At 39.3% G+C, this 26,466-nt stretch overlaps 1 long non-coding RNA gene and 1 pseudogene across 1 annotated transcript; one reads left to right on the forward strand and one right to left on the reverse strand.

The window, feature by feature from the left end:
* LOC113607381 (28S ribosomal protein S7, mitochondrial pseudogene) overlaps positions 1-16,073 on the forward strand; it is a 69,977-nt pseudogene extending 53,904 nt beyond the window's left edge.
* A 663-nt stretch (positions 16,074-16,736) lies between these two features.
* LOC113607503 (uncharacterized) lies at positions 16,737-26,210 on the reverse strand. The gene is made up of 3 exons (XR_003427970.1): positions 25,830-26,210; positions 16,832-16,988; positions 16,737-16,755 (listed from the first exon to the last, which is right to left on the reverse strand). It is a non-coding gene; the product is annotated as an uncharacterized LOC113607503 (long non-coding RNA).
* Positions 26,211-26,466: the final 256 nt, after the last annotated feature.

A 26,466-nucleotide genomic window follows, 5' to 3' on the forward strand; every position in this document is an offset into this window, starting at 1 on the left:
AAAATATAGTTAAAAAGCTAGTAGATAAATAAAGGTAGAATTCAAAAAATTATTCAAAGAGGGTTGAAAGTGACGAAATAGCAAAACAAACAAAACAGAGGATACAAATAGAAAATAAATAATAAAACACCATACTTAAACCATATCAATCATTACATTAAATGTTAATGGACTAAACACTTCAAAAATGGGGAAGGGGAGAGGAATTATCAGAGTAGATAAAAAATCAAGGCCCAACTCAGAAATGTATTTAAAACCATGCTTGTTAGCTATTATCCAGTACTTCTAGATGTTTTTAGCAGAAAGGTTTTCAGGTCTACTATTTTTCAGGGACCAGAAAACTTATTGTCCTCCTTTATAAAAGATTACTAGGAAAAAGAAGTAGAATGACAACCACTACGTACCAACTCACTCCCTAAATTCTATCCATGGTTGGTGATATCCTTAAACAACAGGCGAGGAAGTTTACAGAAAAATGATGTCCTAGGCATATGGACAAGTTAGTGACTCTCAAAAAGGAACATGTTGTACAATATGTCCCCTGTGGGCTTTAGACTTTAAATTATCTTTTTTCCTTCTGCTTCCCATTTGACAAATATTTTTTGACCACCTTTCTGCCAGCCACTGTGCTATGAATTTGAAATATGGAAAGGAACAAAACAGACATAGTCCCTGCCCTTAACAAGCAGCCCAGTTGGATAAATAAACATTTAAAAATTACTCAAATAATTATTTAATAACACATTATGACAAGTGCTAAGTATAAACTACTGTGAAAGCCAGAACTGCAGCTGACTTCAACTGAGTTTCCAAGCCTCATCCATTTGGAGCACTCCATTATCTTCAAGAACCAAAAAAGAAAGCTCAGTGGGGGGCTTCCCTGGTGGCGCAGTGGTTGAGAGTCCGCGTGCCGACGCAGGGGACACGGGCTCGTGCCCCGGTCCGGGAAGATCCCACATGCCGCGGAGCGGCTGGGCCCGTGAGCCATGGCCGCTGAGCCTGCGTGTCTGGAAAGCTCAGTGGGTTGTAACAAACCTCATTTGCCATGCTGTCATCAGTTTTCTGTGTTGGGCTGAATTTATTACGAGAAATTTCCGTGCTATAGAAATCAGTGATTATATACTACCTTGTTCCTGTCTGATAAGGAAAGCTTTATGTAACTGTATATGCTCCTCACCCGGAATCCAGAAGGTATGGAGCCCCATTGATAGGAATATTGGCCACCTTCTATATGCCTTTAGTGTGCCATCAACCTATGGTACTTCTTAGGGAAGAAAAAAGATGGCACATATGCATCAGTCAGGGTCCAATTCAAAAGAGAGAAACTACACAAATTATTCAACAGAGAGAATTTAACTTAAATAGTTGTTAGTCATTTGTAGGACACTGAAAAGGTAAACATGGAAGCTAAGTTTTCACAAAGATAATCATTAAGGGAAGCAAGCACTGCTCTTAGGGCTGTCACTTTTAAGGTGAAGAATCACTGCTTGGTGACAATGATCATAAACAGGAAGGAGGAAGTTTCTTTTTCCTCCAGACTTATAGCTTTCCTCTAGCATCCCCTATTATCAAAGCCTAAGGTGGAGTGGGTCAGCTGGTAAAGCAAAAACTGTAGTTTGCAGGGCCCAAGAACACAAAGCAGAGAATAGAATGGTGGGTTTGGAGAAGAAACTAGTTGATAACTGTCACAAAGTGAAAGAGCAGATTAAAACTACAGAATTAAGGTCAGTGGGAATTTAGGAAGCTGAAAGTGGACTGATCAGCTCATTGAGGAGAAAAGTTGAACAGGATGAAGTTTGCTGACTTTATCCAGTGAGTGGCCTTTCTTTCCCACTAGTCCTTTACCACTTGGGAACTAAAAGCAGAGGCTGCCAAGAATGAGTTAAAAAATTACCCTTAGGTCTGTCCTTATTCATTCATATTATAGTATTTTTTTCAATTAGGACCATCTAAAATATGCCATAGTGCTTGTCTTCCTCCCCAATCTCTCCAACTACATTGTCTGGACTTTCTCTTCATACATATCACCCTATTTATCTGGTACTCAGACTTCCAGGAACCCCCACTCTGGAACAGCCCGACAAAAGGCTTAAAGTAAATGCAGAAAGTGCCTGAAGCTAGTTTGAAATAGATGTCATAAAAGTCATGCACTTTATCTCTATCCAGACACAGAATATTTAAATTAATATTACACTTAATACTTACTTATCTGGTTTCCATTGGCAACCATGCAGAAGTGGCTGAACAAAAAAGAAAAGAAAAAAAGTTACATCATTCTGGCAGCTTCAAGAAGTTACCATGGAGAAGAGAGATGCAACAAGACAGAAAAAAAAAACATTATCACCACCAAAAAGAGAATGACAGCATGCAATGTGGAAACAGCCCTACAAACCTCACAGTTTCAAAAGCATCAGTGATGGAGAAAACAGATCAACTATAACTCAAGACAGTGCAACAGCATGGCAGTATTCAAGAATAAGAGTGGTTAAGTTCTACGTGTTTCAGACCCCTGAGGCATGTCATTTTTGTCACAGACTAGAACAGCCATGTGTCTATTCACCATTTGTATGCTCAGTGCCTGAAACAAGACAGGCATTCAGTTGAGGAATCGTGGATAACTATATGGATGCCAAATCACAAAAAGAGTTTAAAATTATGATGAATATAGTCTACTGGCAAATGCAAAGATGTATCAGTTGCCTTTTGGAAAGTCACTACTATGATAAGCTACTACCTGAGGGCTATAGAAAGTAGGACCAAAGAAAGTTATTTCAAGAACAAAAATGCACTACTATAGGCCACTACCCTGATTCTAAATGGGAAAAAGGCAAGGATTTGATTCATCATGATTTACTTAAGAAAGAACTGTATTTCTCCTGCTCAGCTAACTATTTGGCCCCTTTTGTTTTGTTGCTATTCAAAGACTCTTCTGTTGGGATAGATGTAATAGAAGAGATAGATAGATACATAATGAACAGTTATATGATTATCTCACAAGGAGAGAACAACTTTGAAAGCCATCTGCTATTTGGTGTAACAGAAGATACTAAAAATCTAAGAGTCTAATAAATAGTAATTGGAAATGGTATGGTTCTTTTAACATTAAAAGGCTGCATAGGCTTTAGACTTCCAGTTTTTAAGTCTAAAGTTAAGCTTCTTAAGAGAAGCTCTTCTCAAATTAACACTCCCATCAAGGACAACTATAAATGTAGGTAAAACACAAAAATAAGTCAGTTATTTGAAGACATTGAAGAGCAACCAAGGTAGCCAGGCCCAAGAAGTCAAGATCATAGAGGAAAGGGAAACAAACTGGAATAAATGACGTCCTCCACCAGTTTTTCCTCTGAAGGCTTCTTCCATTTTATAGCTAGGAGATAGAGGCACAGCAAAGAGCAGTGGCCAAGAGCTTTTAACAATCACATGGGGATGGAAAGACCAAAGTTGGAATTCAGACAAGTGGAGTAGCTAAGACTTGAACAGCCAGGATCCCATAGAGAGTGTAATCACAGAGAAATGAGTATGACATTCTGCAAGGATTTTGCCTCAAGGACTATTCTGAATCCTAAGTCTCTAGATAATGGGGGAAGGAAGAGGAACAGTTACAGTAAAAAGAAAAATAAAAAAACACCTCACAGTTGTTAAGGTGTTTAAAAGGTAAATGGAGATTTGGGCAGTCTCTTGAAGCTCAACATACAAAAACAGGAGTTCAGAGCCTGAAATGGAGAAGGAATCCTAGACAATATGCCAGTTTTCAAGCCAAGACCTCTGAATGACTATTCCCTAGGTTAAAGACTACAACATAGAGATCTGAGATATATAAAAGTAAATCAAGTAGCAATCTTAGAAATTAAGAATAAAATTTCAGAAATAAATACTCAATATATAGGATTAACAACAAATTAGACACAACCATAGAGATCATTAGTGAACTGAAAAATAGGACAGAAGAAACCATACAGATTAAAAAAGAGATAAAAAGATTGGAAAACAAAGAAAATTATAAAACAGACTTGTAAGACATGACAAAAAATCAACATATGTAGTCCCAAAGTGACAGGAGAAAGAGAAGGAGCAAAAATCATGTTTGAAGAGATACTGTCTGAAAATTCTCCAAAATTGGTGAAAGACAAGCTACAGATTTGAAAAGCTCTAAAATCCTCAAGAAAAGCAAATATAAAGAAAATCATAACTAGACACATCATAGTAAAACTGTTACAAGTTAAAGAAAAAAGAAAAAGTCTTAAAAGCAGCAGAAGAAGAGAGGGAGATGCATAATTTTAAAGGTGTAAAAACAAAACTTATGGCTGACTCTTCAAACGAAAATATGGAAGCCAGAAAACAATGGAATAAAATCTGAAGGAGAATAACAGCCAATCTAGAAAGTTATATCCAGTTAAAATATCCTTTTAAAGGTGAGGGTAAAATAAAGACATTTTCAGACACACAAAAACTTGTGGGAATTTAATGTCAGTAGACCTACACCAGAAGAAATACCAAAAAAATTTTCCAGGCAAAGGAAAATCATCCCTGGTTGAAGCTCAGTAACACAAGATATAAAAACAGATGAAGGGGGAAAGGGGGATTCCCTGGTGGCGCAGTGGTTGAGAGTCCGCCTGCCGATGCAGGGGACACGGGTTCATGCCCCGGTCCGGGAGGATCCCACATGCAGCAGAGCGGCTGGGCCCGTGAGCCATGGCCGCTGAGCCTGCGCGTCCGGAGCTTGTGCTCCACAATGGGAGAAGCCACAATGGTGAGAGGCCCGTGTACCGCAAAAAATAAATAAATAAATAAAACAATAAAAAAAACAGATGAAGGACTTCCCTGGTGGCTCAGTGGTTATGAATCTGCCTGCCAATGCAGGGGACATGGGTTCGATCCCTGGTCTGGGAAGATCCCACATGCCATTGAGCAACTAAGCCTGAGCACCACAACTACTGAGCCTGAGCACCACAACTACTGAAGCCTGCACACCGCAACTACTGAAACCTGCATACCCTAGAGCCTTTGCTCTGCAAAAAGAGAAGCCACCACAATGAGAAGGCTACGCACCTCAACAAAGTGTAGCCCCTGCTCACCACAACTAGAGAAAGCCTGCACACAGCAATGAAGACCCAACGCAGCCAAAAATAAATAAATAAAACTTTAAAAAAGTAAAAAAAAAAAAAAAAAACAGATGAAAGGGTAGATATATGGTTAAAAGTAAATGAATACTGACTGTTTAAACAATGGTAATATCTTGTTGAGGTTAAAATATATGTAAAATACATGTAGAGTTAAAATACATGGTATTGATGACAAAAATAGATGTGAAGGAGAAACAGAGTTTACCACACTATTTTTAAAGAATAAGTGTAAAATGAAAGCATTTTCAGTCATAAAAGGATTATGAAAGTTCAGTAGTAATAAGTTCTTTGTGAAAAAACAACTAAAGGATGTTCTTTGTAAAATGAAAATGAGCCCAGAAAGAAATAGTGGAAGCAAATATATTAATAAATATTTTTTTATACATGAGAACTTCCTACAATCCCCTCTTTGGCTTTGATTAATTTATTAGAGCAACTCACAGAACTCAGAGAAACATTTCACTTACCAGATTACCAGTTTATTATAAAAGGATATAACTCAGTAACAGCCAGATGAAAGAGATGCATAAGGCAAAGTATGTGGAAAGGGGCACAGAGCTTCCATGATCTCTTGGCACACCACTCTCCCCCCATCTCCAAGTGTTTACCAGCCCAGAAGCTCATCAACTCTTATTGTTGAAGAGTTTTATAGAGCTTAATCTACGGCTGCCCTTCTCTTCCTCTTCCCAGAGGTCAGTGGGTGGGTCTAAAAGTTCCAACCCTCTAATCATTTGGTGTTTCTGGTGACCAGCCCTATCTCAAGGTTCTCTAGGGACCCCACCCTAAGTCATCTCATTAGCATAAACTCAGGCACTCTCAAAGGGACAGCTAATGAATGACAAAAGACATTTCTATCACTCAGGAAATTTCAAATGTTTTTCTTGGGGACAAAGACCACATATATTTCTTACTATACTACTCTAGTCAATGCAGCTACCTATTATCTATCAGATGAGGCTGTTACTTTAACAGTGAAGACCTTGTCTCAATGTCCTTCATGCCTTTCTCATATACATATCTCATTGCTCCAGTTTCATAACTAGAGCTGAAACTCAGCTAGTATTACCAGTGAAGCTATACTGGTTGCTCATAACTGGAATCTATTTTGATTAGCTTAGCATCTCCTCTGATTGAATGGTGACCATACCTAAATAGCTGTCAATAACTAGAGTCAGACCATAGTCTATCAGTCTATAGTCAGGAAACAGAAACCTCTCTAGGCATTTCAGGCAGGAGGGTATTTAGTGAAAGGAATTAAGTGTTTACAAAACTTTTGAAAGCACCAAAGAGGGCCATAGACAGGGAAAGTCATCAGTTATCTTTGGAAATCAGAAAATTGCAGGAAACTACCACTAATGATCTCAATAGCCTACTGCACCAAAGCAGATGGTGCTCAGTAGAAAGCCCAGAAGTCATTGCAAAATCTCACATTTAATGTCTGCTGAAGACCACATGCCTGCTTGTTGAGGCTGAGCAATAATAATTTCCATTGTCTTCCAAAATCTAGCATGAATAACTCTTATTGGAAGAATCAAAACCATAACTCTGCTGGCAAGGGGTTCTGGGAAACATAGTTTTCAGATTCTGAAATATAAGGGAACTCTTAGAAGGGCAGGGATGATGCTGAGTTAGCATCAGACAATATCTGGCAATGCTAGAAATCCCGAGAGATGATTACAATTTTTCTTATTAAAATATAGTTAATTTACAATGTATTAATTTCTGCTGTACAGCAGTGATTCATATATATGAATACATATATATGTATTTTATACATGTATATATATATATTTAAATATTCTTTTCCATTATGCTTTATCTCAAGATATTGAATATAGTTCCCTGTGCTATACAGTAGGACTTTGTTGTTTGATAATTACAAATTTAAAACAAGAAGAGAAGGATTACAGTTCTCAATAATTGCAAGATTTTGCTAATTTATGCTGGCAGAAGTCTGGAGAGTAAATGTGAAAATGAATTGTGAAGGTGGTAGACCAAGAGAGGAAGAATATAATCTTAGATGCTCACTGAATTTACTTGTCGACCTAAATAAAGAGGTAAACTGAGGTAAGCTCAAAGAGATGAGTTTATTCGAGAATAGCAGAGAAACTGCAATTCAGGACACACAAACTATAGCAAGCTACAGATGAGTCCGTTGAGGGTTTGGGGTAGGCTGTATTTATGGGAAGGGAATGTAAAGAGGGGAGGGTTCTGTTGGAGTCTGTTAAAATCAAAACAAAGAGAGAGCAGCTTTGAAAATTCAAGCAGACAAAACCAGTCCAGTCATACAAACAAAGCTCCCTTCAGCTCCCTTGGCAAGACCAACTCAACCTGGGTCATTTCCCATTCATAACTCTGGAAACCATAAGCAAAAACTTTCCAAAGTTGATATGACATAACCCCCGATTAACTCCCTATCATTTAAGAAAATTCCAACATTTTCAGTTTTCAGTATATCAGGAAATCCGTTTTTCATTCCTTAAGTTTTGTTTTTCTGAAGGCACATGAATAAGACTTTCCATTTTATATCCTCTGGCTCCATTTTAGATTGAAATTCTTTCTATATCGATATTGGTATTGAAATAGACATGATACAAACAAATGCTGAAGAGGGTGTGGAGAAAAGAGAATCCTCCTACACTCTTGGTGGGAATGTAAATTGGTGTAGCCACTATGGAAAGCAGTATGGAGGTTCCTCAAAAAACTAAACAGAGTTGCCATATGATCCAGCAATCCCTCTCCCGGGCATATGTCCAGACAAAACTATAATTCAAAAAGATACATGCACCCCTATGTTCACAGCAGCGCTATTCACAATAGCCAAGACATGGAAGCAACCTAAATGTCCATCAACAGATAAATGGATAAAGAAGATGTGGTATATATATACAGTAGAATACTACTCAGCCATAAAAAAAAGAATGAAATAGTGCCATTTGCAGCAACATGGATGGACATATGCAGTAGGGAAGAACCTTTTGTATTTTATTACAAGTTAATCACTAAAGGGATGTTGCCTATAAGCTTAAATTATACATAATGGCCCATCTCTGGGAATCCTGCTTCCCAGGTAATGAACTTTAAGCTAAAATACTTTTGTTTAGCTCACAGGAAATAACATGACCAGGCCCACCTGTGAATGACTGCAGGGAAGAAGAAATTAACACATCCCCTCCAGAGGCTGATGGGAACCAGGAAGTGTTTGACTTTACTCTCTCCCCTTTTAGTATAAAAGAGCCTGAATTCTAACTCAGGCAAGATGGTTCTTTGGGGCATGAGCCCACCATCTTCTCTATTTGCTGGCTTTCCAAATAAAGTTGCTATTCTTTGCCCCAACAACTCGTCTCTTGATTATTGGCCTGTTGTGCGGTGAGCAGTACAAACTTAGACTCGGTAACACCTAGAGGTTATCATACTAAGTGAAGAAAGTCAGAAAGAGAAAGACAAATACCATATGATATCACTTATATGTGGAATCTAAAGTATGACACAAATGAACTTATCTACAAAACAGATTCACAGAAATAGAGAATGGACTTTCGGTTGCCAAGGGGGAGGTGGTTAGGGGAAGGATGGATTGGGAGTTTGGAGTTAGCAGGTGCAAACTATGATATCAATATATAGAATGGATAAACAACAGGGTCCTACTGTATAGCACAGGGAACTATATTCAATATCTGGTGATAAACCATAATGGAAAAGAACATAAAAAAGAATGTATATATATGTATAACTGAATCACTCTGCTGTACAGCAGAAGTTAACACAACATTGTAAATCAATTATACTTGAATAAAATAAATTAAAAAAAAAGAAATATACAGGATAGGCTGGTTTATGCTCCACAACAAGAAAAGCCACTGCAATGGGAAGCCCGTGCACCGCAACAAAGGGTAGTCCCTGCTCGCCACAACTGAAGAAAGCCTACTCGCAGCAACAAAGACACAACGCAGCCAAAAAATAAATAAATATAAATAAATAAATATAAACACTTTATAAGAAAAAATGTTTAAAAAAATAAAATAATTTTGAAGCTAACTTTGTTGGTGCTTTCAAAGAAAAGTTACAGAGAAAGGTTTCATGCTTGAGCCTAATGCTACAATGAAGGAAAGGCAAATGAGCAAAGAATGCTCTACCTCTCTAAAAACTAGAATCCTAAGTCAGGCGTAGGGCAGCCTGAGGCAGGCCTAGGAATTGTGTCCGGCCTGGTATGAGGAAAAGTTTGATCTAAAGGATCAGTGTAGGGCTATATTTCTGCCTGTAATTTAATGGGGTTTCAAAAACCAGTATCAAGAGTTTGTGTGGTTGGAAATGAAAATCTATTAAGAAAAATTAACAGATTTAGGATGATTCCCTCTGGGGGAGAGAAGAGGATGTTTCCTGTCTTTAACCATGGCTCTTAGAATCTTTTGTGCAGCATTTTACAATTTACATGTTGCTTCCATATACATTATCTTATTTTGATCATGACTAAGCATTTACCAAACAGGTTAGATAATAAGAAAATAATCAAAATGAGTTTTTCCTTTTTAAATGAGATTTAAACACATTTTAAAATTATTTTTATAAGTACAGACTTTGAATATATTAAGTTTCAAAATTATCATCATTATGGCATAAAGACTATAACTTTTTATTACATAGCACAGATGGTCCTCCTCAGTTTTAGACATGGTTGAAGTTAAGGGAAAATAAGGCAGAGCTAGCTGACTGGCTGTACCTTTGGGAAGCCCAGTCTGTCCCAGGGAATGTCCACAACTCAATTTCGTTGTAATATCCAGAGCTGGTGTAGCTTTCAGGTCCTTCCCCATACTAAACAAACACTCAACAAACCTGAAAAGAGTATTTCCCCATTGTAATTAAGAAAATTATTTCCTGTTTTATAAATATTCAAGGATTTTGTGACACAATAGAGGGAAACAGATAAATACATCATTTCAATGAAGTATTGTAGTTATTATCAACGGATCTGCACAATCTACTCAGGGGAGTAAAACCCATAGTTTCCCTGGGGTGGAATCAGAGATGATCTTATGAGAGAACTTCATCTTTAAAAAAGTCATTGCAATACCAGAGAACATGCATAATAGCAGAATTGGGATACTTGATTCAAATAATAACTAACATACTAGTATTTCTGTTTTGAAGCTTTTTAATTCATAAAATTAAAATGTAATACTAGGAATTTAATGCAGTTTAAATTTTAAAATCATACATTAAGTAAAATGAAAAATTACAAAAATTTAAACATTAAATATAAAGCATTACCAATATCAGTTGTTGGCCGGTAAAATAAAGTGTTACAAACTAATATACACACTACATGAAATAAAGAAAATGTAATTAATCATGAAAAATATAAGATGAAATATGATATCTTTTTTTAAAGAAAGATGTTTCTTTAAGTGTCAATTGGTTTTTATTAGACAGTGAACTTATTTTTGTGCACATTTTTCCAGTTGCTGAGAAAGCTCTTTCTAATTCTACACTAGTTGGAAGAGGACATATTGGTTATTAGCTAACTCCATATATTTTCTTTTTACTCCATCTCCAAAGATCTCTGTCTCTGTCTCTATCTCTTGTTGACTTTGATGACATATTTTTAATAGCTATCTTTTCCATGGGTTGTGATCTTTTTGTTGACAGCAAGCTGTTGTTCTAATTCTTTTAAAAGAGATATTACAGTTCTCTTTTGGCTTCTTTAGTTTCATGGTGGGATTCCATGCAGAGAGTTTCTTGCCTTAGTTTCAATACTGGCATTTTCATATTCTATTTGTTCAGAAGTTCCTGGAACACAAATAAGTATTATTCTTCCAACAGGAGATTTTCCTTTCAATTGTCATTAATTCTTCCTCTTAAGAATTATGGAGGCAGTGAAGAAGTTTATCTAAATAAGTGAAACAGTTTGATTAGAAATTGTAATCCAGTTTAATATGTAAATGACTCAAATTTCAGACATTTTTAGAATAATGGTTTTATTCCAACAAAAAATACTGATCTTCTGGTACCTTAAAATATCATAGTATATGAAACACTAAAAAATTTTTTAAAAACCAATATTGGGGCTTCCCTGGTGGCACAGTGGTTGAGAGTCCGCCTGCCGATGCAGGGGACACAGATTCGTGCCCCGGTCCGGGAGGATCCCACATGCCGTGGAGCAGCTGGGCCTGTGAGCCGTGGCCGCTGGGCCTGCGCGTCCGGAGCCTGTGCTCCGCAACGGGAAAGGCCACAGCAGTGAGAGGCCCGCGTAAAGAAAAAGAAAAAAAAAAACCAATATTGCATTTACTAGCTTAAAAGTAAAATGTAATCCACATAATACAAGGCAGATGTGCGGTTCAGTTCTAGCATTAAAAGAATCACAAATCCAGCAACCTGAAGTAATTAAAATAGAAATTCAGATCTTTACTATACCCTCTGAAGAAAATCCCTAAGGAGAAAACTTACTTAAAACTTCAACAAAATCCCCTTTCTTTATCACAATTGCCTGGAACACATCTGGAAAGTTATTCAAAAGTCTTTCTTCTTTGTTCATTACCAAAGTTCTCAGAACTTTCATTTGAACACATACAGGGTGAATTCTTGTCTTCCCATTATCCTTCACCTTCCAGAATTACCATTTGTTCTTTTACTTGTAACCCTCCCCTCTTTTCCATGAAGGTCTCCTGTGTCCTCAGGTTAAAGATGGAACGGGAGGTAAGGGACTTGAGGTAGGTCCTATATTCCTTCAAGGAGCATGCCTACATTGAGAAAGAGGAAGATAGAACAGTAGCCTGAGGAGGACACAATGTTGAGGGAGGGATTATTTTTTGCATTGCTTTTGAATATAAGAAACATTAACATGTTTATAAGACATGGAAAAGGGGCCAAATGGAAAGACAGAGATTAAAAACACAGAAAAGATGGACTAGAATAACCCAAAGATGGAGGTCCTGGGCCTTTGCACATGCTGTTCCTCTCTTGCCCAATACTCCCTTCTATTTATTCCATCTGGCTGTCTAGTGCTTGTTCTTCAGGACTCAATTCAGACATCAGGTCCTACAGAAAGTCTTATAGGATCCCCCCTCCATGTTTCCATAGCTACTGAAGCTCATCCTAGTGTGGCCCTCTGCCTGTATTTAACGTCCTTGTGCACTCACAGACTCCATCACTAGAGACCAGGTCTACAAAGCAATCTTGAGAAAGAAAGACAAGAGTTGGAGGAATCAAGCTCCCTGACTTCAGAATATATTACAAAGCTACAGTAATCAAGACAGTATGGTACTGGCACAAAAACAGAAATATAGATCAATGGTACAGGATAGAAAGCCCAGAGATAAACCCACACACATATGGTCACCTAATTTATAACAAAGGAGGCAAGAACATACAATGGAGAAAAGACAGCCTCTTCAATAAGTGGTGCTGGGAAAACTGGACAGCTACATGTGAAAGAATGAAATTAGAACACTTCCTAACACCATGCACAAAAATAAACTCCAAATGGATTAAAGACCTAAATGTAAGCCTGGACAGGAAAAACACTCTTTGACATAAACCACAGCAATATCTTTTTTGAACCACATCCTAGAGTAATGAAAATAAAAACAAAAATAAATGGGACCTAATAAAACTTAAAAGCTTTTGCACAGCAAAGGAAACCATAAATAAGATGAAAAGACAACCCTCAGAATGGGAGAAAATATTTGCAAATGAAGCAACAGACAAAGGGTTAATCTCCAAAATATACAAACAGCTCATGGAGCTCAATATCAAAAAACCACACAACCCAATTAAAAAATGGGCAGAAGACCTAAATAGACATTTCACCAAAGAAGACATACAGGTGGCCAAGAGGCACATGAAATGCAAATCAAAACTACAATGAGGTAACACCTCACACTGGTCAGAATGGCCACCATCAAAAAAAATCTATAAACAATAAATGCTGGAGAGGGTGTGGAGAAAAGTGAACCCTTTTGCACTGTTGGTGGGAACGTAAATTGATACAGCCACTATGGAGAACAGTATGGAGTTTCCTTAAAAAACTAAAAATAGACCTACCATAATGACCCAGCAATCCCACTCCTGGGCATATACCCTGAGAAAACCATAATTCAAAAGGACACATGTACCCCATTGTTCATTGCAGGACTATTTACAATAGCCAGGACATGAAAACAACCTAAATGTCCCAAAAATGAATGGATAAAGAAGATGTCGTACATATATGCAACGGAATATTACTCAGCCATGAAAAGGAACAAAACTGGGTCATTTGTGGAGATGTGGATGGGCCTAGAGTCTGTCATACAGAGTGAAGTAAGTCAGAAACAGAAAAACAAATATCGTATATTAATGTGTATATGTGGAATTTAGAAAAATGGTACAGATGAACCTGTTTGTAGGGCAGGAATAGAGATGTAGACGTAGGGAATGGACATGTGGACCTGGGGGGAAAGGGGTGGGTGGGACTAATTGGGAGATGACGTTTGACATAAATACACTACCATGTGTAAAATAGATAGCTAGTGGGAACCTACCATATAGCACAGGGAGCTCAGCTCCGTGCTCTCTGATGACCTAGATGGGTGGGATGCAGGGGTGGGAGGAAGGTCCAAGAGGGAGGAGATATAGGTATACATGTAGTTGATTCACTTCATTGTACAGCAGAAGCTCAAAATTATGATAGATAAATGTTTGTGGAATAATGAAGAAATGAATTTTAAAGACTCTAGATTCACTGAATGTAGTTTGTGACTTACTTGCTCCTTCAAACTAAGAAATTGTGAAAAAGTAGAAAAAAAGTTAAGAACCAGGAAAGCCATTTCTGGTTTATTAATAAATAGGAAGAAAAATATGAAGACTGAGTTAGTCTGAAAACCTAACAACTTAACACCTTAAAACACAGCGTTTGCTTTATAATAGTTAAAAATTTAAAACATTTGGTTGGTTAAAATAATTGCACGTATATTTATATTTTATTCCATTCCACAGAAATTGAAAATAGTTTTATATGTGTTTGTAGAGAAAAAAATACACAATTACATAAGACTTGTTTAAAATAGTATTATTCACAGTGAGGTGTTAAACCCCTAAGGATATTCAGTGGTGGGTTCACAAAACTTACAAAGTAAATATGCCATATCTTCCAGAAACAAGAGTGTTACAATGATTTTTCCTCTGGGAGGGTGGGGAAGGAGCAACCTGAGAGGTAGGTTGGGGATGAATACTGTTCTCCTTAGTATACATAGCATAAAGAGGCTGTGATGGTTAATTTCATGTGTCAACTTGACTGGTCCACAGGGTGCCCAGATACTTGATCAAACATTATTTTGGGTGTTTCTGTGAAGGTGTTTTTGGATGAGATTAACACTTAAATCCTTAGCCTGAGTAGAGCAGATTGCTCTCCCCAAGGTGGGTGGGTCTCATCCAATCAGTTGAAGACCTGAATAGAACAAAAACACTGAACTTCTTCTAAGTGAGAGAATTCCTACTGTTTGATGGCCTTTGAACTGGTACATCAGCATTTTTCCTGCCTTCAGACTTGAGCTGAATCATTGGCTCTTTGGACTAGAACTACACCATCTGCCCTCCTGGGTCTCCAGCTTGCCAACTCACCCTGCAGATCTTGGGACTTTCCAGCCTCCATAATCACAAGAGCCAATATACATATGATAGATAGATGGATAGATAAATAGATAGATGATAGATAGATCCATCTTCTCTGAAGAACCCTGATCAAAACAGAAGCCAAGAACATTCATACTTGACCTGTTGAATTAGAAATGATTCCTTTCCCAGAGTCTTCACTAGTATTTACTAACTTCGGTAAACAAAATAATAACCATTCCATTTCCAAATTGTTTTTGTTTGTTTGTTTTTTGGCGGTACGCGGACCTCTCACTGTTGTGGCCTCTCCCGTTGCAGAGCACAGGCTCCGGATGCGCAGGCTCAGCGGCCATGGCTCACGGGCCCAGCCGCTCCGCGGCGTGTGGGATCTTCCCGGACCGGGGCACGAACCCATGTCCCCTGCATCGGCAGGCAGACTCTCAACCACTGCACCACCAGGCAAACCCCATTTCCAAATTGGCCTCAAACTGAGATTGACATAACATAAAAATAAATTGTAGAATCCAGGTGGTAGGTAAATTAATTCTCCCTGTATAATTCTTTCTACATTTCTGTATGTTTGATGATTCTCATAACAAAATATTGAGGAAAAGAAATTTATTGGCCAGCCAAGTTGGCTGCCGCCGCGGTGAAGGCTGCACAAGGATGGTCGGGCTTGCTGCTGGGCGTGCGGAGTGTTGTCCTGCGGCTTCCAGGGCTGACCCAGGTGAGGTGGAGCCGCTATGGTCCTGAATACCAGGACCCCCAGATTGCCAAGGCATATTACCGCAAGCCCTCGGCCGAGCTGAATGAGGAGGAAAAGCATGAGCGGGAGCTCAGGAAGACTCCCGTTATCAAAGCTGCTCCAGCGACGAAAACAAGCTCTGTGTTTGAAGACCCAGTGATCAGTAAATTCACCAACATGACGATGAAAGGAGGAAACAAAATACTGGCCAGATCCCTCATGACGCAGACTCTGGAAACTGTGAAAAGGAAGCAGTTTGAGAAGTACCACGCTGCTTCTGCAGAAGAACAGGCAACCACTGAACGCAACCCTTAAACCATCTTCCAACAAGCACTGAAAAACTGTGAGCCTGTGATTGGGCTGGTACCCATGCTCAAGGGTGGCCATTTCTATCAGGTCCCTGTGCCGCTAGCCGACCAGCGTCGCCACTTCCTGGCCATGAAGTGGATGATTACTGCATGTAGGGAGAATGAAGCTCCGGCGGATGCTGATGCCGGAGAAGCTGTCTCGGGAGCTGCTGGAGGCTTTTCACAAGCGGGGCTGTGATAAACAGAAAGCACGACACGCACAAGACGGCCGAGGCTAACCGCGCGCGGGCCCACTACCGCTGGTGGTAAGGGGTGGGCGGAGGAGCTCGGAAGAACACAGCGCGCTCTGTTGCAAGAAACAGCGTGAGCCACCTCCATGTTGCAGAACACCTGTGGGTTAAGCGTATACTTCCCTTTCAAGGGCAGGCGGGCCTCATAAGAAGGATGGAGCAGCATGTTTACTGATTGTTAGTCCTTTCTTTGGGGGCTAGAACTCGCTCTCCCTGCCCCATCTCCTTGCAAAGAGGGGACATATCAACTTGGATTTCCCCCAAGAAACTTAGGGCTCATCCAGCCCTTCTCTTCCTTCAGATTGGGGTGGATCTTTGGGTGATATGAAAGGAAGGAGAAAAAGTATCAGAAAAAGTTTATTAGAAAATTCTCATCCTGAGCTAGTGTAGCATGTGATGTGGCATTGCCATTCATTGAAACCAACTGGAGGAAACATGCTTGGTTCCAAAGTGATCCGTGTACAAAATGTATAAAAAGCAGTTTCTGATGTGGAAAAAAAAAAAAGAAATTTATTTAAAATGCACAGGTTGTGAGAAAAAAAAACCCTTTAGGTTAAATAGGAAAATGAATGTTTATAAAGTAAATAGAATAAAGTGGAACAAAATCCTTACTAGGATTTTAAATCAATTGAGTTTAATTCAAATCCCCCCAATTCCAAAACGGCAGTAACAAGATGCCATCTCAGCAGATGATCTTGACCCTTAATTCATAGACAACAATGATACCTTCAGGCATGAAATACCCCAAATGTCCAGCACCCTCTCCTAGAGACTTACCTATCAGTATCTCCTTTTTAGGAGGATGAGGTGTACTGCCTCTTGGTCAAGACCACCTTGTCCTTGTCACTCCTTCATTCTTCAACGTTTTGCTCCATCAGTTAATCTCTCTCTGCTCTTGTTTCTTCAGCTCCTTTCTCATTACTGGTTTCTTCCCCTACAATATTTATGAAACGCTTAAGAATCTACTTTTCCAAAACATCCCTTCTTTGACTCAGATACACAAGATAACTATTTCATGGAGATTCCTGTTTAGAAGATTCTGGGTCTTCCTTGGGTAATGCTGGTCTGTGAACTGTTTGTTACTGACCAGAGATTGAGATAAGGAGGTTTGATCAAAGTGTAAAGCAACTACACCAATAAGCACGCAGTTTCATTCAGCGGACTTTTTTTTTTTTAAGTAAGATTTTTCTCAATGAAATAAACAGTGTGTTCGTTTATATTCTGGAACCTTACCTCACTATGGTTACGGTCTAGTAATGAACAGTTTGTGGACTGGCACCCGTCAGTGGACTAGCTTGTTTGTGGACTACACATCGAGTAATACTGATTGGAGTGACAAGAATGCAAATCTCACTATGTCCCCACACCAACATCCTACCCCAGTCAAGTGAGGCTGGAGAGAGAATTGTCAGAATTAACTCAGTTTGGTGTTCAAATTACACTTCTAAGACATAGATCACGTATGTTTGAATCAACATGCCTCTAGAAAACGGTTTTTCAAACTACAGATCTTGACCCAAACTACTTGCTAAGAATTGTTTTATGGAACTTTTGATTCAGTTATATTTATATAGGTTATTGTTTAAAAATATTCATTCCCCTTATCTCCGTGAGTATACTTTTCTGTCCTTGACTTAGGGCTTGCCATTGGCTTGCTCTAGCCAGTGGAATGTTAGATGTGACATGATCAAAGGTTTGAAGAATATTTGTGCAACTGGGCTTACAATTTTGCACCTCTGCCATTTCCATAAGAAAAATATGCTCAGGCTAGTCCACGAGAATCAATAATAGGATGAGAGACACATGGGGCAGAACCACCCAAGCTAGACCCCACCAGCCAGGATCAGTTTATATCAGCTAACCACCCACCAACCCACAGACCCATGAGCAAGCCCTGCCAAGATCAGCCATGACACCCAGCTGAGTCCAGCATAGATCAGCTGACCCTAACCAACACACAACTGAGTGAAAGAAATGCTTGCTCTTGTATATCCCTAAGATGTTCTGGCTGTTTTATTACAAATAGCTGACTGATACACATTTATATGTCTGTATTGGGTTGACAATATAATACGTACTGCAGTGGGTAACAAAAGGTTTGAAAGCCACTGGTCTAGAAAAATACCATGTTTCTCCTGCACTCCTTGCTATTTAATGAGCTTAAAGGAAGTTCCTGTCTGGGAGTGGCTGCTTGCAGTAACAAAGAATGAAGGTAAACAGAGAGAGAATAGAGCTGAGAGATGAGAAATGAGGGGTGTGTGTGTGGGGAGGCAGAAAGAGACAGAGACTTCATAGCAACAAGCCTTTATTTTATATGCTGAGGTCCCTAAAATTGACTGTTTCCTGTTGCTTCTTCGTAGAGAAGCCTTTCTCAAGTTCTAATACAATAGTATTTATTAATAGTATTAAGTCCTGGTTTTCACACTGGCATATATTCATTCTGTTTATAATCCATCTCCTTGCAGTATTCTTAGCTTAAATCATATATAAAATTAAATGTTGGAAACAAAGGTAGGATTTTTCTTCACAATTTAATTCATCCTACCCATTATCATTACATCTCAAATTATAAAATGTTGGATGCTTCACAGAGGCTTAAATATCTTATAATTAAAACACTTTAGTTTCAAAATGCAATTCATGGCTCAGAAGTAATAATTTCTAATAACTGTCTCAATTAATAACTCCCATTACTATAAATTTTATATTTACCATGTTTTCAGTACTCCATTTAAGAGGGCTGCCCACCAGGTGAGGGTTACAGACCAGTAAGGTGAGTCATCCACAGTAAGGGACAGTGGAGGGACAGTGAGGAGGTAAAAGCCTTTTTTGAGGCGGAGGGGGATTTATTTTGTTTTTTATTTTTGAATTTTATTTTATTTTTGAATTTTATTTTTGAATTTTATTTAGTTTTTATACAGCAGGTTCTTATTAGTTATCTATTTTATACATATTAGTGTATATATGTCAACCCCAACCTCCCAGTTCATCCCAACCCCGCCCCCAGCCCCCTATCCTGGTAAAGGCCTTTTGAAGACCAACAAAAACACCCCCAGAATTTGGAACTGCCATAACCAGCAAGTGTTAGAGAAGCAGCAGTAATGACAGAGTGAAGGTTATCACCCTAAGAATAGTGAAGTAAGAAGACAATCTGCCTCCATTCTTCTTCTTCCCTGGACCCACTTCAAAGGGCTGGGGGATGACAGGGGGGAGGGTCCCATACCCACTGCAAACCCCACAAATTTGGCCTATGTTAAATAGAACTGCATTACTCTGATAACCAAAAGTAATGGAATTAGATGAAGATGTAGCTAAGAAACCCTGTATCCAGAGGGAAAGGGGGACTTTTTAACAGTTACTTTTTAAAAATCCTGTTTATATCCTAATAAATCGAGATTCTTTAGGGAACCTCTTTCTTTGTATAGTTATCTCTAGGAATATTTCTATCCAAAAAAGAGACCATTGTATATATTTGGGGTGCCATCTCCTTGGTCAGTTCTGGAGAAGCTTTGATTTTACTTCTAATCTCTATATTTAATAATAATAATTAACATCTGAATATTTACTATGTGCCAATGACTGTGTTTTTGTCAATGTCTAAGTGCCAAATTTATAGATTATTCTATACATTATATTTAGATTACTATCTCCAATCTCCCAGAATTTATTTTAGGAGCCCCTAATCTCATGAGCAGCATGTTTCTGAAACATTTTCAAGTTACTTTCACAAGTCAATTTAATGTTAGTTTGTATTCGTTTCAGAGGTTGACACATCTAATCTTATCCCTGGATCTTCAGATTACCTCACAATTTGGATTCTATAGTTCCCTATAGACTGGTTTTAATGAATATATATATATATATATTTGGCTGCGTTGGGTCTTCATTGCTGCACGTGGGCTTTCTCTAGTTGTGGCAAGCAGGGGCTACTCTTTGCTGCAGTAGCTTCTCTTGTTGCAGAGCACGGGCTGTAGGCGCGAGGGCTTTCATAGTTGTGGCACATGGGCTCAGTAGTTGTGGCTTGCGTGCTTAGTTGCTTCACGGCATGTGAGATCTTCCCAGACCAGGGCTAGAACCCATGTCCCCTGCATTGGCAGGCAGATTCTTAACCACTGCACCACCAGGGAAGTCCCTAATGAATATTCTTGCAAACACCTTTTTTAAGCAAGAAAAATTGATTTGTGAATTCTCTTTTATAATTTGTGAAACCAAGGGAAAGAAATGAATGAGTTGGTATATTCTGTATCGGGGCAGAATTAAAATGTAAACTTTAAACTTTTCACTGTCTAGTCTTTTTCTTTTTTTAAAAAATTTAGCCAAACAAATCATTATAAACTCATATTTGTATGATTTAGAAGTTTAGCAAAATTGTTTAAATCGCCTGCCTACTTTTAAAAGACTGTATACACATTTAAATATAATTCTCCCAGATAAAAGTCTATATTATTTTTAAAGACAGGAAGATTTCATAGTCTTCTTTCACAAACAATTCCAGAACTTAAAAAAAAATTCTTCCAGAAAATGCTCTTTATGTCTAACTGCGTAATTCATTCCTTAAACAAACATCTACTATGCATAAGCATTGTACCCAATGCTGAGAATATAAATTAAGACACTGTTCCTGACCTTAAAGATAAATTTCATTTATCACAGGTAGAAATGCCCACAGCCAAGTCATTTAGTATGTTGGGTAAGAAAGTCAGAATTCAAAAAGTTCTCAAAAGTTTCAGGTAAGCTAAAACAAGCCAGGTGAAATTAAATGGCAATACATTTAAACTCATTTAGTGAGGAGGGAGGGGAGTGGGGGGGAAAAAAGGAAAATAAAAAATCTACTGGAGTCTAAGTGGGGAGAGACCAGGCGAAACACTAACAAATGTAAAAGCCTGGAGGATGCAGTTGATTCTAGATTTAGTAACCATGTGCAGTTGTTGCCAAGAAAGCTAATTTTAGGATGGATTAATAAAAATATGGTGCAAAGAAAAGGGGTCAAAATATTTCAAATTGATTTTGTAGCAATTAGATCTCACACTGTCGTGGGGGGTGTCTTATTCTAAGTATTCAACACAAACTAGAGCATGTTAATAGGACAGTTGAAGAGGTGAAGGGTCTGAAAACAGTATCACTGTCGATTTGTCAAAGAGAATGATGATGTTTACCCTAAAAGAGAAGCTGAAGTGGGACATGATTGCTGTTTTCAAATATTTAAAGGACCCATGTGACAGAGCTTGCTAGCTGCCTTTCAGTACTCATTTTTCCCTTCATCCTTAGCCACAGAGCCTTGATTCTTAGCAGAGCACTTTGACATTTCCCAGCCTCCTTTGAGGTTAGTGGGCCATGTGACTAAGTTCTGAACATTGATATATCAGCATAAATGGTATATGGTACTTCCAGAAAATCTCCTTAAAGAGAAGGGGTGTGCCCTCCTGCATTTCTTCCTCTATCCTGCTGTGAGGAGTGTGATCATGATGACTGTCCTCTAGCAGCCACTTTGGATCATAAGGGCAAAAGTGACACTCCAGGAATGGAGGAGGGGTAAGAGAGAAGAAGCCTGGGTGCCTGACACCTTCATGGCAGTTGTTATTTCAGCCAAGGAGTTTCAACTTCTGGATCCCTTTTACATGAAAAGAAATAAATTTTCATTTTGTTTGACACTGTTATTTGGGGTTTCTCTTATATGTAGTTGAGCTTTGAGTGCCAAAAAAAAAAAAAAGATATTTTCTAAGACCTAGACATCTTTAAAAAAATGAAATGATCTACTTTGTGATGCAGTTACCTATCTCTGTATCTGTTTAAACGGAGGCTGTAAGACTAGCTTCAGAAACGGTAAATATTCCAGGGGGTTAAGAGAAAGTGGGTTACCAGAACTCTGAAGTTTCTTTCAGCTCTTAAGGTATGATTTCCCCCCACCCCACCCCACCTGGGGATCAGGGGCTCTAAAAAACAAAACAAAACCACACAGCTCCTCCTTCCTGTTGAAAACATGTGTGGACTGTCCCCACCAGACCTGGTCCAACATAAGTGGCTTAATGGTGGGTAGTCTCCTGGCCATGCTGCCTGACTCTGTCTTGGAGTTAAACTTATTCCAAGACAGGCACTGCTAAAGTAAAAATAAAGGAGAACCAAAGAGCAAATCAATAAACTCTTCAGCAAAAGTGGTATCATAAAGACACTCACTATGAACCTGGAAATGAATAAAACAGGACTTCTGTGGAGGTCCTTCCTGTGTGCCTATTGTAGTTGGCGAATCAAGGTGTAGCCCACAATCATCACCATGCTTAAATTTTTTTCCTTTTGTAAAATGAGGATAAAACCCCTATCGCCTTTCCATCTTTCCTCTTCCATTCTACTTCCCAGCTTCTAATAACTGTAACATTACTTTGTTTACTTTGTTACATTGTCTTAATATTGTTTTTTTAACTATATTTACCTGTGTTTTGTCTATTAAGTGATTCTTTAAATATTTATTTCCTCAGAACAGTAATACATACACATGGTAAAAGAGTCCAACCGTGAACAGGACACACAAGAGATAAAGTCTCCCTTTCATCTCAGAGTCTGACACCCCATCCTCTAAGCATGTATATAGGCTGCTATATATATTCGTTAAGTATTTTCTAGAGACACTATTATTTTATCTTTTACATTTAGGTCCACAATCTATTTACAACTTTTGCATAAGTAAAATGTTCACATAAGCATCTCTTTGGGAACCCTATTCAGGTCCATCGGTCTACTTTCTAACATCTGGTAGTATAAATCCCCTAACTTTGTTCTTCCAGATTGTCTTGGCTGTTCTTGATCTTCTGACTTTCCATATACATTTTAGGGTCAGCTTGTCAATTTACACAGACACACACACAAAATCTGCTGGGATTCTAGTAGGGATTAGACTGAACCTATAGATCATTTGGGAGAACTGACATTTTTACAATATTAAGTCTTCTGATCCATGAGCATTGAATATCTGTCCAGCTACTTGGGTCTTCTCTAATTTCTCTCAATAACACAATTTTCAGTACAGAGTTCTTGTACCTCTTTCATTAAAATTTATTCCTAGGGTTTCCCTGGTGGCGCAGTGGTTGAGAGTCCGCCTGCCGATGCAGGGAACACGGGTTCGTGCCCCGGTCCGGGAGGATCCCACAGGCCGCGGAGCGGCTGGGCCCGTAAGCCATGGCCGCTGAGCCTGTGCGTCCAGAGCCTGTGCTCCGCAATGGGAGAGGCCACAACAGTGAGAGGCCCGCGTACCGCTAAAAAAAAAAAAAAAATTTATTCCTAGGTGCAATGGGTGGGATGGTGCCCCAAAGACATTAGGTCTTAATCCCCAGAAACTGTAAAATGTTTTCTTATTTGGAAGAAGCATCTTTACACATATGATTAAGGATCTTGAGACAGGAGATAATCCTGGACTATCCAGATGGGCCGTAAATGCCAGTAGTGTCTTTACATAATAAAGAAAAAGGGAAATTCAAGACACACACAGAGGAGAAGGCAATGAGAAGATGGAGGCAGAGGTTGGAGTGATTGTGGCCTCAAGCCAAGGAAGGCCAGCAGACACCAAAAACTGGAAAAGGCAAGGAGCAGATTCTCCCCTAAAGCCTCTGGAGGGAGCGTGGCCCTGCTGACACCTTGATTTCAGACTTTTGGTTTCTAGAACTGTGAGAGGATGAATTCATTTTAAGCTACCAAGTTTGTGGTAATTTGCTACAGCTGCCACAGGAAACGAATACACTAGGTATTCAATATTTTTGGTGCATTTGTATATGGTATCACTTTTTAAAAAATTCATTTTCTAATTGTTTAGTGCTGGTACATAAAATATAACTGATCTTTACATACTGACTGTATCAACTTGCTAAATTCATTATTAATACTAAATGGTTTATAAATTATTATAATTTTATATAGAGACTATCACCCTTTCTCCAAATAACGGGTTTACATATTTCTTTCTAACCCTTATATATTTCTACCTTGCCTTTTTACAGTCGCTGGGAGGTCTAGCACAAGAGTGAATTATAAATTCTTATACATTTTGATTTTGTAACTATGAAAATGTACTGTCTGTTCCAAGCTTAAAATATAATGAAAATATTAGAAAATTTTAATACAATAAAAAAGCAGCCAAACAAAATAATCAACATCCTTCTAGTTAACAAATCCAAAGGACTTTTCTTAAACCCCTCTCATGACTCTGCATCCTTAGATATTATTAACCCTTTTTAATGCTTGCTTCTTCCTTGTCCAGATTCTTTTCTTCCTCTAACCCCTTACAGACATCCCCCAAATTTTCTTAAAACTTTTCTCTTTCTATACTGTCCTTGTTCACTGTTGGGATACCATTTTGAGGCCTATTATTATTTTTCAGAACCCTTTTCTTCAGGTGCAAAACAGAAACTTGCTTTCCTGCCTTTTTTTTTTAAAATGCCATACCCCAAGACCCCTTCTTCATCCGAGTAGAATGCAGTCTGGCCTGCTCTGCCTTCTTTGCTATACTCAAGAAAATCGTGAAATCTTCTCACTTTAAGGGTTTTACTAATAAATAAAATTTACAGAAGTCCCCAAACTTTCACAATGTTTTGGTCCTGATCTATATATGAAAATTCCTTTCTGTAGAGAAGTGGCTGGAAGGTGTTGCAAAGTTGGGGTGTCAGAAAGCTGGCTGGCCAAGCAGCCTCAGAGTGACATTTATCTTTGTGAATTCACTCAGTTCTGCGTCTGGCCTTTGTGTTACATGACCAGAGATGCTGAATCATGATCATTAGAACTTGTGTATGAAAACCAAAATACCAAAGTGTTAATTCACAATGAAAAATATAACTGTCAAGGGAAACGACTATTCATTTCATTCGGCGAAGACATTCCTTGTAGAAAAATTATATGGGAATTAAAATAATATTCCGAACTGTATTTGGTAAGGAATAAAAGGTTTAGTTTTATGATTCAAATATTTAATGGCATCATATCAGGTTTTGATAGAGATGAAATTACCTCCACTACCAGAACCAGATAGGTTTTGTACCTGCTCAGGAGACCTTCCCCTTTAGACTGAGACGCTGTCAAATACTTACTTCCCAGGCTTTTCTTGGCTCAATTCCTGATTTAGACATTCCTGCTTTAGGGATGTTGTTTCTTTCAGTGAACTATTTTCTGGCCAGAGAGGCTTATTTTTGGTTCGATCCATTCTGCATTTACCTACTATAGAAATCTTCCAGGACAATCTTTATTTTTAAGTGTTTGAAGACTACCTTACTGTGGACCCCAAATACCACTCTGCATACATCTGCATACTAGATGTTCACAACAAGTCCTCACTTCTACTTACTGGTGAGCAAAATTTAAAAAAACCAAAACCCCAAAAAAATAAAAAAAGAAGAAAATCCTAAGTAGCCCCCAATGCCAGGCAGCCTGGCGCAGAGCAGACGTCCTCAAATCTGGTGAACGAAAAATGCAGTTCCTACTCCTGCCTAATGAAATTCAGGAAAGCATTACAGAGCGCATCGCCTGCCAGGCTGGAAACCCTGCCAGACTGCAGCTCTGGCCTCACCTCCACTCCGGGCCTCCGCCCTCTCCAGAGTTCTGCTCCAAGGCTCGACCGCAGGTCAGGCGCACTGAGAAAACGCCAACAGGGCAAGGACCCTGTCCTAATTTTATTTAACAACTGACAGCACCCACTCCCCTAAAAAAAAAAAAAAAAAAAAAAAAAAAAAAAAAAAAAAGGTAAGAGAAGGGAAACGGAGGAGAAAGGTTACCAAAAAAACCCAACAAAAACAACCACCTTTTAGCTATATACAGCTGTATTGCTCGGCACTGGAAACTCATCTCGGAAGCCTCAGTCTCTCCAGGGAATCAGGCCCCAGTTCTGAGGATCAGAAACAAAACTGCAGCGTCTGGATGGTTAGGATCGAGCCTACTTCTCCGGCCACCTGGGCCTCGGGACCCGAAGACCGCCCTGTTACTCCGCCCGACTCCACCGCGGGCAAGCGCACGACCCTAGCTCGACGCTGTTGGAGAAGCCATGAAACTGGGCAGCCGGTCCTCCGCAGCATCTCAAGAGGGCCGCGCTCCTGCCGAGGCCTGTCCTGACATCGCGCCGCGCAACCCCCCAGAAAAAAAGGGGGCCGCTCCCAGAACTCGGGCGCCTAGGGTCTCACCAGGCCCTTTCTCAGGCCGGCCGCGTTCCTTCCGCCCAGATAGGGCAAAGAGTCCGGATGCCTCGCGTGCGCCTCCGCCCGCGCTCCGAAGCGGCCCCTAGAAAGGAAGCCCGAGAGGCGGCCGCGCCTCTACGGCGATTTTATTAGCGCTCGGTTGGGGTTGCCCGGTCCGTCGGCAAGCGGGGCTTCCCCTCCCCTCCCCCTCTTCCCCGGCGCCCCTCCTGGCCTCCCCCGCCCGGCGGCCGGAACCTCCCTGCGGGG

The sequence above is a fragment of the Aethalodelphis obliquidens genome, unplaced genomic scaffold (assembly GCF_003676395.1).
Source record: "Aethalodelphis obliquidens isolate GAN/ISIS:26980383/991018 unplaced genomic scaffold, ASM367639v1 scaffold48, whole genome shotgun sequence".
Classification (NCBI taxonomy): Eukaryota; Metazoa; Chordata; class Mammalia; order Artiodactyla; family Delphinidae; genus Aethalodelphis; species Aethalodelphis obliquidens.